Source organism: Pogoniulus pusillus, chromosome W, assembly GCF_015220805.1.
Source record: "Pogoniulus pusillus isolate bPogPus1 chromosome W, bPogPus1.pri, whole genome shotgun sequence".
NCBI classification, from domain to species: domain Eukaryota; kingdom Metazoa; phylum Chordata; class Aves; order Piciformes; family Lybiidae; genus Pogoniulus; species Pogoniulus pusillus.
In genome coordinates, this window is record NC_087308.1 from 11219449 (window position 1) to 11231475 (window position 12027).

At 50.1% G+C, this 12027-nt stretch overlaps 1 long non-coding RNA gene across 1 annotated transcript; it reads right to left on the reverse strand.

Moving 5' to 3' along the window:
• Nucleotides 1-8921: 8921 nt before the first annotated feature.
• On the reverse strand, nucleotides 8922-10446 carry LOC135192845 (uncharacterized). The gene is made up of 2 exons (XR_010309042.1): nucleotides 10399-10446; nucleotides 8922-9702 (listed from the first exon to the last, which is right to left on the reverse strand). It is a non-coding gene; the product is annotated as an uncharacterized LOC135192845 (long non-coding RNA).
• Between the last annotated feature and the right edge of the window lie 1581 nt (nucleotides 10447-12027).

Below are 12027 nucleotides of genomic sequence, written 5' to 3' on the forward strand. Positions count from 1 at the left end.
GGTGGTCCCCATCTTTGGAGTGCTTCCAGCTCCAGCTGCTGGGTGAAGCTGAGGCAGAAGGGTGGAGAAGCGAGGAGGCCGACACTCAGCAGAGTTTGCAGTGAGACCCAGAGCATGGAAGAGGTCACTGGACTGGCCCTAGGGTTTCTGGAGAGGTCTGCTGCTTCTGAAGTCAGAGCTCCCAGAACACTGTGTCTACATTTCACAGAGGCACAGAATGGGAGGGCTTGGAAGTGACATCCAGATCTCATGGAGTCCAAGCCCCCTGCCAGAACTGGCTCACCCAGGGCAGGTCACACAGGGACACATTCAGGTGGGTTCGGAAGTCTCCAGAGAAGGAGACTCCACAACCCTCCTGGGCAGCCTACTCCAGGGCTCCAGCACGCTCACAGCAAAGATGCTTCTCCTCATGGTGAGGTGGAACCTCCTGGGTTCCAGTTTGTACTCACTGTTCCTTGTCCTCTCACTGGGCACCACTGAAAAGAGCCTGGCACCTTCATCCTGACACCCATCCCTCAGCTACTGGCAGACATTGCTCAGGTCTATCCTCAGTCTTTTCTTCTCCAGACTAAACAGCCCCAAACCAGAAATGTTCAAGGTCCTTCTTCATGCCTGTAGCCTCTGTTGGGCTCTCTCCAGCAGAGGCTCTCTCCCTGTCTCTCCCGAATTGTGGAGCCCCAAACTGGGCACAATATTGTAGATGTGGTCTCAGCAGGGTACAGCACAGTGGGAGGAGAACCTCCCTGGGATCATTTCCATCCAATGAAGACCCATAATCAGCTTTGCACCAGCAAAAGCCTGAAGCAGCCCTAGGTAGTTTTGGGGGTTTGCCTGTACCCACAGGGGAGGTTCTGCAGCCCTCTGAGCATCTTGGTGGCCTTCTCTGGCTCCTCTCCAGCAGCTCCAGGTCCTTCTTGCGCTGGGTTCCCCAGCACTGGTAGCATAGAATCAACCAGGTCAGCAGAGACCTCCAGGCTCCGCCAGCCCAACCTCTCACCCATCCCTGTCCGATCAACCAGACCATGGCACCCAGTGCCCCAGCCAGGCTTGGCTTGAGCACTTGCAGGGCAGTGCTGCAGGTGAGGGCTGAGCAGAGAAGACTGGAGGGGCAGGATCCTCTCCCTGTGCTGCTGCTCTCCCTGCTCTGGCTGAAGCCAGCACACAGCTGGCTCTGGGCTGCCAGCCACCAGTGCTGGCTCCTGGGCACCTTGGCACCAACTGACACCCCCAAGGTCTTCTCCTCAGGCTCCTCTTGAGCTGCTCCTCACCCAGCCTGGATTAGTGCTTGAGATTGCCCCGACCCAGGTGCTAGACCTTGCACTTGGCCTTGCTGCACATCGTGAGGTTGGCCTGGGCTCACTTCTGCAGCCTGCCCAACTCTTTCTGCACTGATCCCTTCCCTCCAGCCTGCCAGCTGCAGCACTTAACGTGCACACAATGCATTTGCTCACAGCCATTTGCTTCTAACCTAGACACAGGCATTAGGAGAAAGGGAACGAGAAGCCTACAGGTTCAGCAGATTCACTGTCCCCAGAGCTTCTCACTCACCTGTGAATCCTCATTCTGCTCTCCAAACAGACACTTCAGAATTTCTCTAGGCTCTGGGATAGGTGGCAGAATTAATATCTTCAACCTTTCAGAAAGTGAGGAAGGAAAAACAAAACAAAATTAGGTATGGATGAAAGAGAGGTAAAAGAAATCCTTGCAAAAATCCCCATTTCAAAGTGACCCCTGGGGGCAAGGCAGCAAAATGGGAACAGGGGAGGAGGGGGCAGCTTCAGCATCCCTAGGGCTGGGCTTTGTTCTCTGTGGGACTGCTCCCATTTCTCATGGCAACTCCCAAACCCAAGAGCAAAGGGCAATATTAAGGGCATAGATAGAAATGGAGCTGTAAATACATATTTATAGAGGCAAAAGCATCGAGCTAATCTAGCACCAGAACTCTATTTTACACAGCTATTGTTTGTCATTCTGTATGGCATGGAACCTACACACAGCACAGAGCAGTTCATCTGCAACAGCAACAGAAACAGTCAATACGTAGCAGGGATCTACACTTCCTATGCTCATGTGTTTGTATTGCATGTGAACAGAGATTTACAGATAAAAATCATCTCTGATGATATAAAAATGACTCTGTTTAATGCCTATAGGGTATGTAAGTGTATATTAGACATAATCTAGACATAACATAGATACATTCATCTATAACATCAATAGAAGCAGTAAATACATAGCAGAGATCTGCATTGCCTATGCTCATGTGTTTGTATTGCATGTGAACAGAGATTTATACAGACAACATCTATCACCCTATAAAAATGACTGTTTAATGCCCATAGGGTATGCAACTATCTATTGTGCACAGTCTATACATAACAGAGACAAATTCACCTATAAAATCAATAGAGGTAGTAAATGAATCTAGCAAAGACCTGCATTGCCCATGTTTAGATCTTTATAGTTCATCTAAATAGACTTTTTTTATGTATTAAAATATAGACCATAAAAATAACTCGATGTACATGGGACGTAGCCATACAGTGCATATAATCCAGACAAAACATGCATAAATTCATCTGTAAAATCAATAGAAACAGTAACTATAGAGCAAAGATCTGCCTTGCCTATGCTTATGCATTTGTATTTCATACACACAGACTGACAGATAAAGACAACATCACCATAATAAACCTGGAAAACACCTCCATCACCTATGTTTAGATCTTTATACTTCATCTAAACAGATTTTTAATGGATTAAAACATCTACACTCTAAACACAACTCTCATGCCTAGGGTATGTAACCATGCAGTGCACATCATCTCCCCATGGGTGCATGCACATCCCATGGTTGTATGCATATATATAACATGTAGATATGCATAGAAACAACATAGATTGATTGCATAGACATTCATCTATGAAACCAATGCAAACAGCAAGTGCTGGGTCAGGCTGGATGCTCTTGGAGATCTCTTCCAACCTGGCTGAGTCTCTGCCTCTCTCGGAGCCAATCTCTCTATACCCTATGGTTTCTATATTCATGTTTCATGGCAATGGATTTTTGTAGATTAAAGGTACCTATCATATGGAAACAACTTTCATATCTCTATGGGGTGTGACTGTCTGTGGTGCATAATCTATACATAACATAGAGAAACTCACCTGTGAAATCAGGATAGGCAGGAAATAAATCTAGCAAATAGCTGTATGTACTGTGCTGGTATATTTATATGGAATGTAAATCTATATGTGGCCATAGCTCTGATGTCTGTCTGGTGTGTAGCTACCTGTGACATATAATCTGCACATAGCATAGATACTGATCTGTAAATCAGCATAACTAGTGACTGCATCTAGCACACATCTCCACTGCCTATGTTCATACAGTCACATTTCATGGAATCAACCAGGTTGGAAGAGACCTCCAAGATCATCCAGTCCAACCTATCCCCCAGCCCTATCCAGTCAACTAGACCATGGCACTAAGTGCCTCATCCAGTCTTTTCTTGAACACCTCCAGGGACAGCACCTCCACCACCTCCCTGGGCAGCCCATTCCAACGGGAAATCACTCTCTCTGTGAAGAACTTCCTCCTAACATCCAGCCTATACCTACCCCGGCACAACTTGCGACTGTGTCCCCTTGTTCTCTTGCTGGTTGCCTGGGAGAAGAGGCCACCCCCCACCTGGCTACAATGTCCCTTCAGGTAATTGTAGACAGTAATAAGATCACCCCCGAGCCTCCTCTTCTCCAGGCTAAATAACCCCTGCTCCCTCAGCCTCTCCTCATAGGGTTTGTATTCCAGGCCCTCCACCAGCTTTGTTGCCCTTCTCTGGACATGCTCCAGTACCTCAACATCTCTCTTGAATTGAAGGGCCTAGAACTGGACACAGTACTCAAGGTGTGGCCTGACCAGTGCTGAGTACAGGGGAAGAATAACCTCCCTTGTCCTACTGGCCACACTGTTCCTGATACAGGCCAGGATGCCATTGGCTCTCTTGGCCACCTGGGCACACTGCTGGCTCATCTTTAGCCTACTATCTATCAGTACCCCCAGGTCCCTTTCCTCCTGGCTGCTCTCCAGCCACTCAGTCCCCAAGCGCTGCTTGGGGTTGTTGTGGCCAAAGTGCAGAATCCTGCACTTGGCCTTGTTCAGTCTCATCCCACTGGCCTCTGCCCACCCATGCAGCCTGTCCAGGTCCCTCTGCAGGGCTCTCCTACCTTCCAACAGATCAACACCCACTCCTAGCTTGATGTCATCTGCAAACTTACTGATGCTGGACTCAATCCCCTTGTCCAGGTCATCAAGAAAGATATTGAACAGGACTGGGCCCAGCACTGATCCTTGGGGAACACCACTAGTGACTGGCTGCCAACTGGATGTGGCACCATTCACCACCACTCTCTGGGCTCTGCCATCCAGCCAGTTCTTGATCCAGCACAGAGTGAATCTGTCCAAACCATGAGCTGCCAGCTTGGCCAGGAGCTTCTTGTGGCAGACTGTGTCAAAGGCTCTGCTGCAGTCCAAGTAGACCCCATCCACAGCCTTCCCCTCATTCACCAGGTGGGTAACCTGATCATAAAAGGAGATCAGGTTGGTGAGACAGGACTTGCCCTTCCTAAACCCATACTGGCTGGGCCTGATCCCTTGGCCATCCTGTAGGTGCTTTGTGATGGCACCCAAGATAACCTGTCCCATGACCTTGCCTGGCACTGAGGTCAGGCTCACAGGTCTGTAGTTTTCTGGCTCCTCCTTACAACCCTTCTTGTGAATGGGTATCACATTGGCCAGCTTCCAGTCATCGGGGACCTCTCCAGTGAGCCAGGACTGCTGATAAATGATGGAGAGTGGCTTGGCCAGCTCAGCTGCCAGCTCTTTCAGCACCCTAGGGTGGATCCCATCCGGTCCCATGGACTTGTGAGGATCCAAATGACACAGCAGGTTCCTTACTGCTTCCTCATGGATTAGAGGGGGACTATACTGGTCCCTGACTCCATCCACCACTTCAGAAGTCCAGCTGTCCTGGAGAAAACCTGTCCCACTATTGAAGGTTGAGGCAAAGAAGGTGTTAAGCACCTCTGCTTTTTCCTCATCCTTTGTCACTATGTTCCCCTCTCTATCTAACAAGGACTGGAGGTTGTCCTTGGCCCTTCTCTTGCCTTTCAGATATTTAAAGAAACATTTTTTATTTTCCTTGACAGCTGTGGCCAGCCTAAGCTCCAAGTGGGCTTTTGCCTCTCTAATTTTCCCTCTACAAGACTTAGCGACTTCCTTGAACTTCTCCTGGGACACCTCCCCTCTTTTCCAAAGGTGATACACTCTCTTTTTAATCTTCTTTCATAGCAATCTCTCTCTATGGATGTATTTCAGATAAACAATCTCTTTAATCCTATTCTAAGCAGCTTTTGCTGTTGCCAAAGACAGCAGCAAATGTCCATCCAAACCTAAAAGGCAAAAATCAGCAACTCTTGGTCAGAGCCTACTTGGCACCGCAGATTCATTCTGAATTGAGACTTCATTGCTTGAAGAGAAAGCGCCACAAGACACTCAACTGCCAGCAGACACAGGCAGTGCTACCCACGCACAACCAGAGCCTGCAAGTCACAGCACCTTAGGGGCTGGAAGGGACCTGCAGAGCTCAGCCAGTGCAACCTCCTGCCAGAGCAGTACCACCCAGGGCCGGGCACACAGAACACATCCGGGGGGGTGGAAAGGCTCCACAGACAGAGACTCCACAGCCTCTCTGGGCAGCCTGCTCCAGGCCTCCATCACCCTCACACTGGCAAAGTTTCCCCTCTTGTTCCCCTGGCACCTCCTCTGCTCCAGCTGGCACTAGTGCGCCTTGTACTGCCCTTGGCCACCCCTGGGCAGAGCCTGGCTTCGTCCTCCCGACACTGCCCTGCACATCTTTAGCACAACACCGAGGGCAGCCCTCAGGCTGCTCTGCTGCCACCTGCCAGCCCCAGCTCCCTCAGCCTGGCCCCACAGGAGCTGTTCCCTGCCTGCAGCAGCTTGGGGGCTCTGGGCTGGGCTCTCTCTCCAGCACTTCCCTCAGCTCCTCCTTGGCCTGAGGGGCCCAGAACTGGACAGGTGTGGCCTCAGCAGGGCAGAACAGAGGGGCAGGAGAAGCTCTCTGACCTACTCACCACAGCACTTCTAATGCACCCCAGGATGCCCTTTGCTTTCTTGGCCACAAGGCCATATTGCTGGCTCAAGGGCAACCTTCTGGCCACCAGGACGCTCAGGTCCCTTTCCCTTACTCTGCTCTGCAACATCTCAGCCCCAACCTACACTGGTCCACCTGGTTGCTCTTCCCCAGGTGCCAGGCTCTACTCTTGTCCTTGTTGGAGTCCATTCAATTCCTCCCCACCCAGCTCTGCAGCCTGGCCAGGTCTGGCTGAGTGGCAGCACAGCCTGAGGGGTGCCAGCCGCTGCTCCTGCTTTGGTGCCATCGGCAAGCCTGCTGGGAGTGCCCTCAGCCAGGGTGTGGGTGAAGGCACGGAACAGTCCTGGGGTACATTTGCTCCATACCCTAAATCTAAGGGCTGAGGCACAGTGCTGGTGCAGTGCATGGTCTGGGTAAAAGAGATGCCATCCTGAGCAGCTACCTGCAAGAGAGAGGAGTCCTAGAGCATGCTAAAGACCAGCTGGGGTGAAGGGAGTGGTGGGGAGAAGCTCAGGGATTACCTGCTCAGGTAAAGCAGCAGAGTGATGACAGAGACTGCCACTAGCAACAGTGTGGTGATCAGCAGCACAGAACGGAACACAGAGCCCAGCTCCTCACCTGGGCAACAACAGCTGCAGAAACTCAGGGGTGTTTGGAGAGGCCCTTTAGGAGTGCCCATGGCAAAGTCTGCCCACAGACAAGATGCATTTTCCCAAGGCACCACCACTTGGGGGTTTCTTTTTCAGAGCATGATGCTGAGCCTGGCTGCGTCTGGCAGCAGAATGCAAAGCTGCAAGGCTCAGGGCTGCAAACCTGACAGCACTGAAAAAGGGCTCCCCAGCTGCAGGCACGGCAACCCCAACAGCACGGGCAGCAGGACAGGCAGAACCTGCTGGCACTGCTGCAGGACGGGGACCTTCTTGCCCTCTTCTTGCATGAAAGTGAACAGACACAAAGGAATCAGAGAATGGGTTGGAAGGGATCTTGAAGATCAGCCAGTGCCAGCCCCCTGCCAGGGCCAAGGACACCTCCCACCAGCACAGCTTGCTCAAAGCCTCATCCAGCCTGGCCTTCAGCACCCCCAGGGAGGTCAGGGATCACACAAGCACAGAATGGCATCTTTGATCACACTCTGTGCTTCTGTGCTGCACAACCTCCCTGGGCAACCTGTGCCAGGGTCTCCCTACCGTCACTGCTAACAACTTCTTCCTCACCTCCACTCTCACTCTCCCCTCTCCCAGCTCAAAGCCATTGTCCCTCATCCTGACACTCCCAGCTCTTGTCACAAGTCCCTCTCCAGCTCTCCTGGAGCCCTTTCAGGTACCGGAAGGCTGCTCTGAGGTCTCCCTGCAGTCTTCTCCAGGCTGAACAGCCCCTACTCTCCCAGTCTGTCCCCATAGGGGAAGTTCTGCAGCCCTCTGAGCATCTTAGTGGCCTCCTCTGGCCCCTGTGCAGCAGCTCCAGGTCCTTCTTGTGCTGTGTTCCCCAGCACTGGAGGCAGTGCTGCAGGTGAGAGCTGAGCAGAGAAGACTGGAGGGGCAGAATCCCCTCCTGTGTTGCTGCTGCTCCCCCTGCTCTGGCTGCAGCCAGCACACAGCTGGCTCTGGGCTGCCAGCCACCAGTGCTGGCTGCTGGGCACCTTGGCACCAGCTGACACCCCCAGGCCTTCTCCTCCAAGCTCTGTTTGAGAGTTTGTTCGGTGAAGGAAGAATAACAACGAATAGGACAGCACCAAACAGAAGTCAAGAGAGAACACAAAGGAGTAAGGTAGCACCAAAACAGTCAGGGAAGAACAGCAGCAGCTAACAGCTGAGAGTGAGAAAGTGGAAAGTGCCTCTGCCATCTCCCAGAGACCTCCTCCCCCAAGACCCTCTCTCATTCCCAAATCCCAGAGGAAGAGGAGGGAGCATCTAACCATGTTGTCTGACCCACAGCATCGCAGAGCCAACAAGATTCCAGCAAGCATTTTCCCCCGAGGTGCAGCTCAAACTCACCCAGAGTAGTGGGGTTTGCACTCACACACACAGGCCTGATGGCTTCAGAATCAGCTGGGAGCAAAAGCCTTACAACTGGGTAACTCCTGAGGACATTCGGGGAGCTAAGAGTGAAAATGCATCCAGAGATCCCTTGGTGCACGGAATGGTTGCTGTGCTGCTTGGAGCTGTCCAAGCCATCGACTCTGCAGGAGCACAAACACAGAGCTGTGAACCTTCCACAGAGTGGGACTGGCTCAGACCTCTGCTGCAAGCTCTGCAGACTGAGCTGGGATTAAAGCTGAGAATGGGAGACAGGCAAGGCACTCTGGGCAAAGGGACACACCTCTGGCTATAACTGTGGTGACACAAGAGTATCTTGTCTCACAGACACTACCGTAGGACTCTCTTCTAAAATGTTACCCACATCCCCTCGCTTACCTCGGGACTTCCCTCCAAAATGGTCATATTCTCCCCTATGGATTACCTTAAGTTTTTCCATGCTTAAGGTCAGCTCTGTCCCACCCAATCACCTCAGCTTTCCCCTCCTACAATCTTCCTTTTTATCCCCTAGAGACTAACTCACTTTTTCCCCTATGAAACACCACTTGTGTCCTCTTGTTTACCTCCATTTTTTCCTCCAGAGTTTTCATTTCCTTCCCAATAGACCTGTTTGGCTTTTTCCTTCAAAATATCACTTCTCTGCTCTCAAGTCACCTCAGTTTCCCCTCCATAATCTTTGTTCTCTATAAAAGAGAAAAGAACACCCACAACATTTGACAAAAAAAGATTTAATAGATTTGGGTCAATCCTTGCTAGTTTAACAAACAATCAACTTCCCACAATCTAATATATAATTGCAAGGAGGTTTCTAAACCCATCAATGCTATTTAGAGCAAGCATTTAAAACCTCAACCCACCCCTGCCCTTTAAGGGCCTGCTGCCAATCAGCAGCAACAGCTCTCCAGCTGGCAAGCAGAAAGGAACATACATTAAATACAGATGTGGTCATTTGGCAGTTTCCTGCCCTCCCCCACACCAATTCACCAGGCTAACTCAGGCAGCTGGAAGTTAAGGAATTAAACTCTATTTACAGTGTGGCACAAATATACAAGCATATATACACAACACATACAGATGGTTACAAACATGAACAATTCTCAACAAGTAGTAAAAGTAATACAGAAATACTAAGCCCCTCCTGAACAGCAGAACCGACCAGGAGGGCTCTTAATCCAACTCCTCTCCTGCCTTCCGCAAAAGGGGCTAACAGAGCAGGAGGTAACAAGCCTGGGGAAGAAATTCCTTTCCTCCAAATAAGAAATTCCAGGTGGTCAAAGATCACTCCCCAAGGCTGGCACTTCACAGCAACTCACCAGAGAGATGTTTCTGTCCCCATTTTCCCAAGGGAATGCCATTCTGAACCACTTGCAAGGAGGAACTGGGTTTCCAGCAGCTCCGCCTTCTGCTAGCAAAGCATCCCCCAACAGTCAGGATTTGTGTCTGAGGCTCCACACATCTCTCCAACTTGATTTTGGCTAAAGCAATTAAGCTCCCTAAAAAAAAGTACATGGGGGGGGAGGAATCAACAAGAAAAAAAAAAAAAAAGTGAGACAATTTTAACTACAGCCCAAAGGCATTTCACAGGAAGCCTCATCCTTTAACCCATTTCATGCTGGAACTCCCATTCCCTGTGCTTCCTGGTTGGCCAAGAGTCACAGAATGCAAAGCAAGGCACCAGCCTGCAGATGCCTGTTGCTTTGTGGCCACCAAAGGGAGAGACCACTCAGGAACCTCCAGAGGACCCCAGACCAATTTAGATACCCACAATAACTCTTTTCATGTCCCCAAAACCTCATTTCATACCTCTTTAGATGACCCTGGAATCCCCAAACATGGTCCTAGACCCTTTTACAGGCCTTTAAGAGACCTCTGCAGATAACTACACAACTCTACACACCCACACACACCTGAACAGATGCCTACAGACACTCAAAGGCCTCTCACAACACCTACAAATGCCTACAGATACCTGGAGATCTCTGCAAATCCCTAAAATCTACCTACTGACCCCTCCAGACCCACAGAGACATCTACAGACCCATGCAGACCTCTGCAGACATCTACGAGCCTCTATAGAACTCTAGAGACCTCTAACAGGCCCCTACAGACACACACAGACATGCACAGGCTTCTACACACCCCTGCATACACCTGCAGACCTCTATAGAGGCCTGCAAACAGCTACACACCTCTGACAGACTCCTTCAGGCCTGCAAGCTCACACAGTCTGCTGAGACTCAGCTTCCCCCAAGCAACCCCCAAGGCCTTCTCAGGGCTGTTTTTTATCATCTCCACCCCCAGCCTGAAGTGACAGGCAGGCTTGCTCCCACCCATACGCAGCCCTCTGCCCTTGCTCTTGTTGAATCTCACAAGCTTCACCTGGGCCCAGCTCTCCTGCCTGCCCAGGTGTTTTCTGGATGCCATCCTGTCCTTCTGCTTTCTCCACAGCACCACTCAGTTTGGGGCCATCTGCAAACGTGCTGCCAGTGCACCTCTTTCTCATTTGGGACAGTCACAGCTTAGAGACATTAGACAAAAGCATCCTGGAGCCAAAGAACTCCTTCACTGAATGCAGGCACCTACAGACCCCTCCACATCTTTAACAGACCACTGCAGCCCACTGTAGAACTCTGCAGAGCCCTCCAGACCTCCACAGACCCATTAAAAGGCACCTCCAGAACTAGGCAGGCCTCTACAGATAACTAACAGAGCCCTGCAAATCCCTACAGGCATCTATGGACCCCTGCAGATGCCTGCAAAAACATACAGACCCCTACAGAGCTCCACAGATCCCTTCAGACCCCTCCAGATATTTAACTGTGCTAGTTTGAAGCATGCTAGAGTGTTTTGGTGAAAGAAAGTAGATAATTTAGCTGTGAAAAGGAAAACAATTATGATGTCAACTTCCCTCACAGTCTCGCTGAGAGCTATGGGAACAAGAAGGGTAAACATTAGATAACTTTTGCCATTTTGCTTCACTCTGCTTTTGGCTTCAGACGGAGCTACATCTTCTTAACCTCACTGCCACTAACCTTATTCCTTAACCTCTTGGCTGCACCTCTATCCTTTCTCAGGATTGGGGTAAGGTTGAGAGGGGCAGGTGGAGTTGCAGGGGTGGTTGAGAGCCCCTCCTGGGGACTCAGGTTTCTGGGAGGGGAGTTGTGTTTCTGTATTGTTTTTACCTTGTCTATTTCTGTATGTAACTGTATATACTGTAAATAGCTGCTTGCATATTGTGCTAGCTGTAAATAAATAGCTTCATTTATATTCCCAGAGCCCATCTGAGTTAGCTGGGGCATTTCTGAAGTGGGGGGGAGGGTGGGGGGGGTGGGGCAGATAACAGCCAAACCACTACATCTTTTATTTGGCTTCCCCAACGTGGGGCAAATTCATGTGAGTGACTGTTAATTATCTCTGGGAATCAGAATGAAGCTAATTAAGCAGCTATTGTACTTGGTGGGGGCTACTGTGTGGCCTGTTTGCTGTTTTGTTGTGTACAATTGGATCAAAGACCAAATTGGTTATTTCTTGCTTCGTGCAGTTTTTAAGAAGGTCAAAGCTAAACTTACAAGCATTTTTTGATCCTGGGGTGATTTCATTCTTGGTTATGCTGGTTTTAATGTCACTGAAAATCTTACCTGTAACATTACAGGAGTACTTGCCAATAATATTACAAGCAATCGAAATACTGCTTTAACTACAGCCCTGATGAGGGTAATTCAACCCCAAGCTGAGATGCCAAATCCTTGCAAAGAATTTTACAGAAAACAAACCCTGGCAGGACTGGTGCGTATTATCCTGGCTCTTATAGTTTTAAT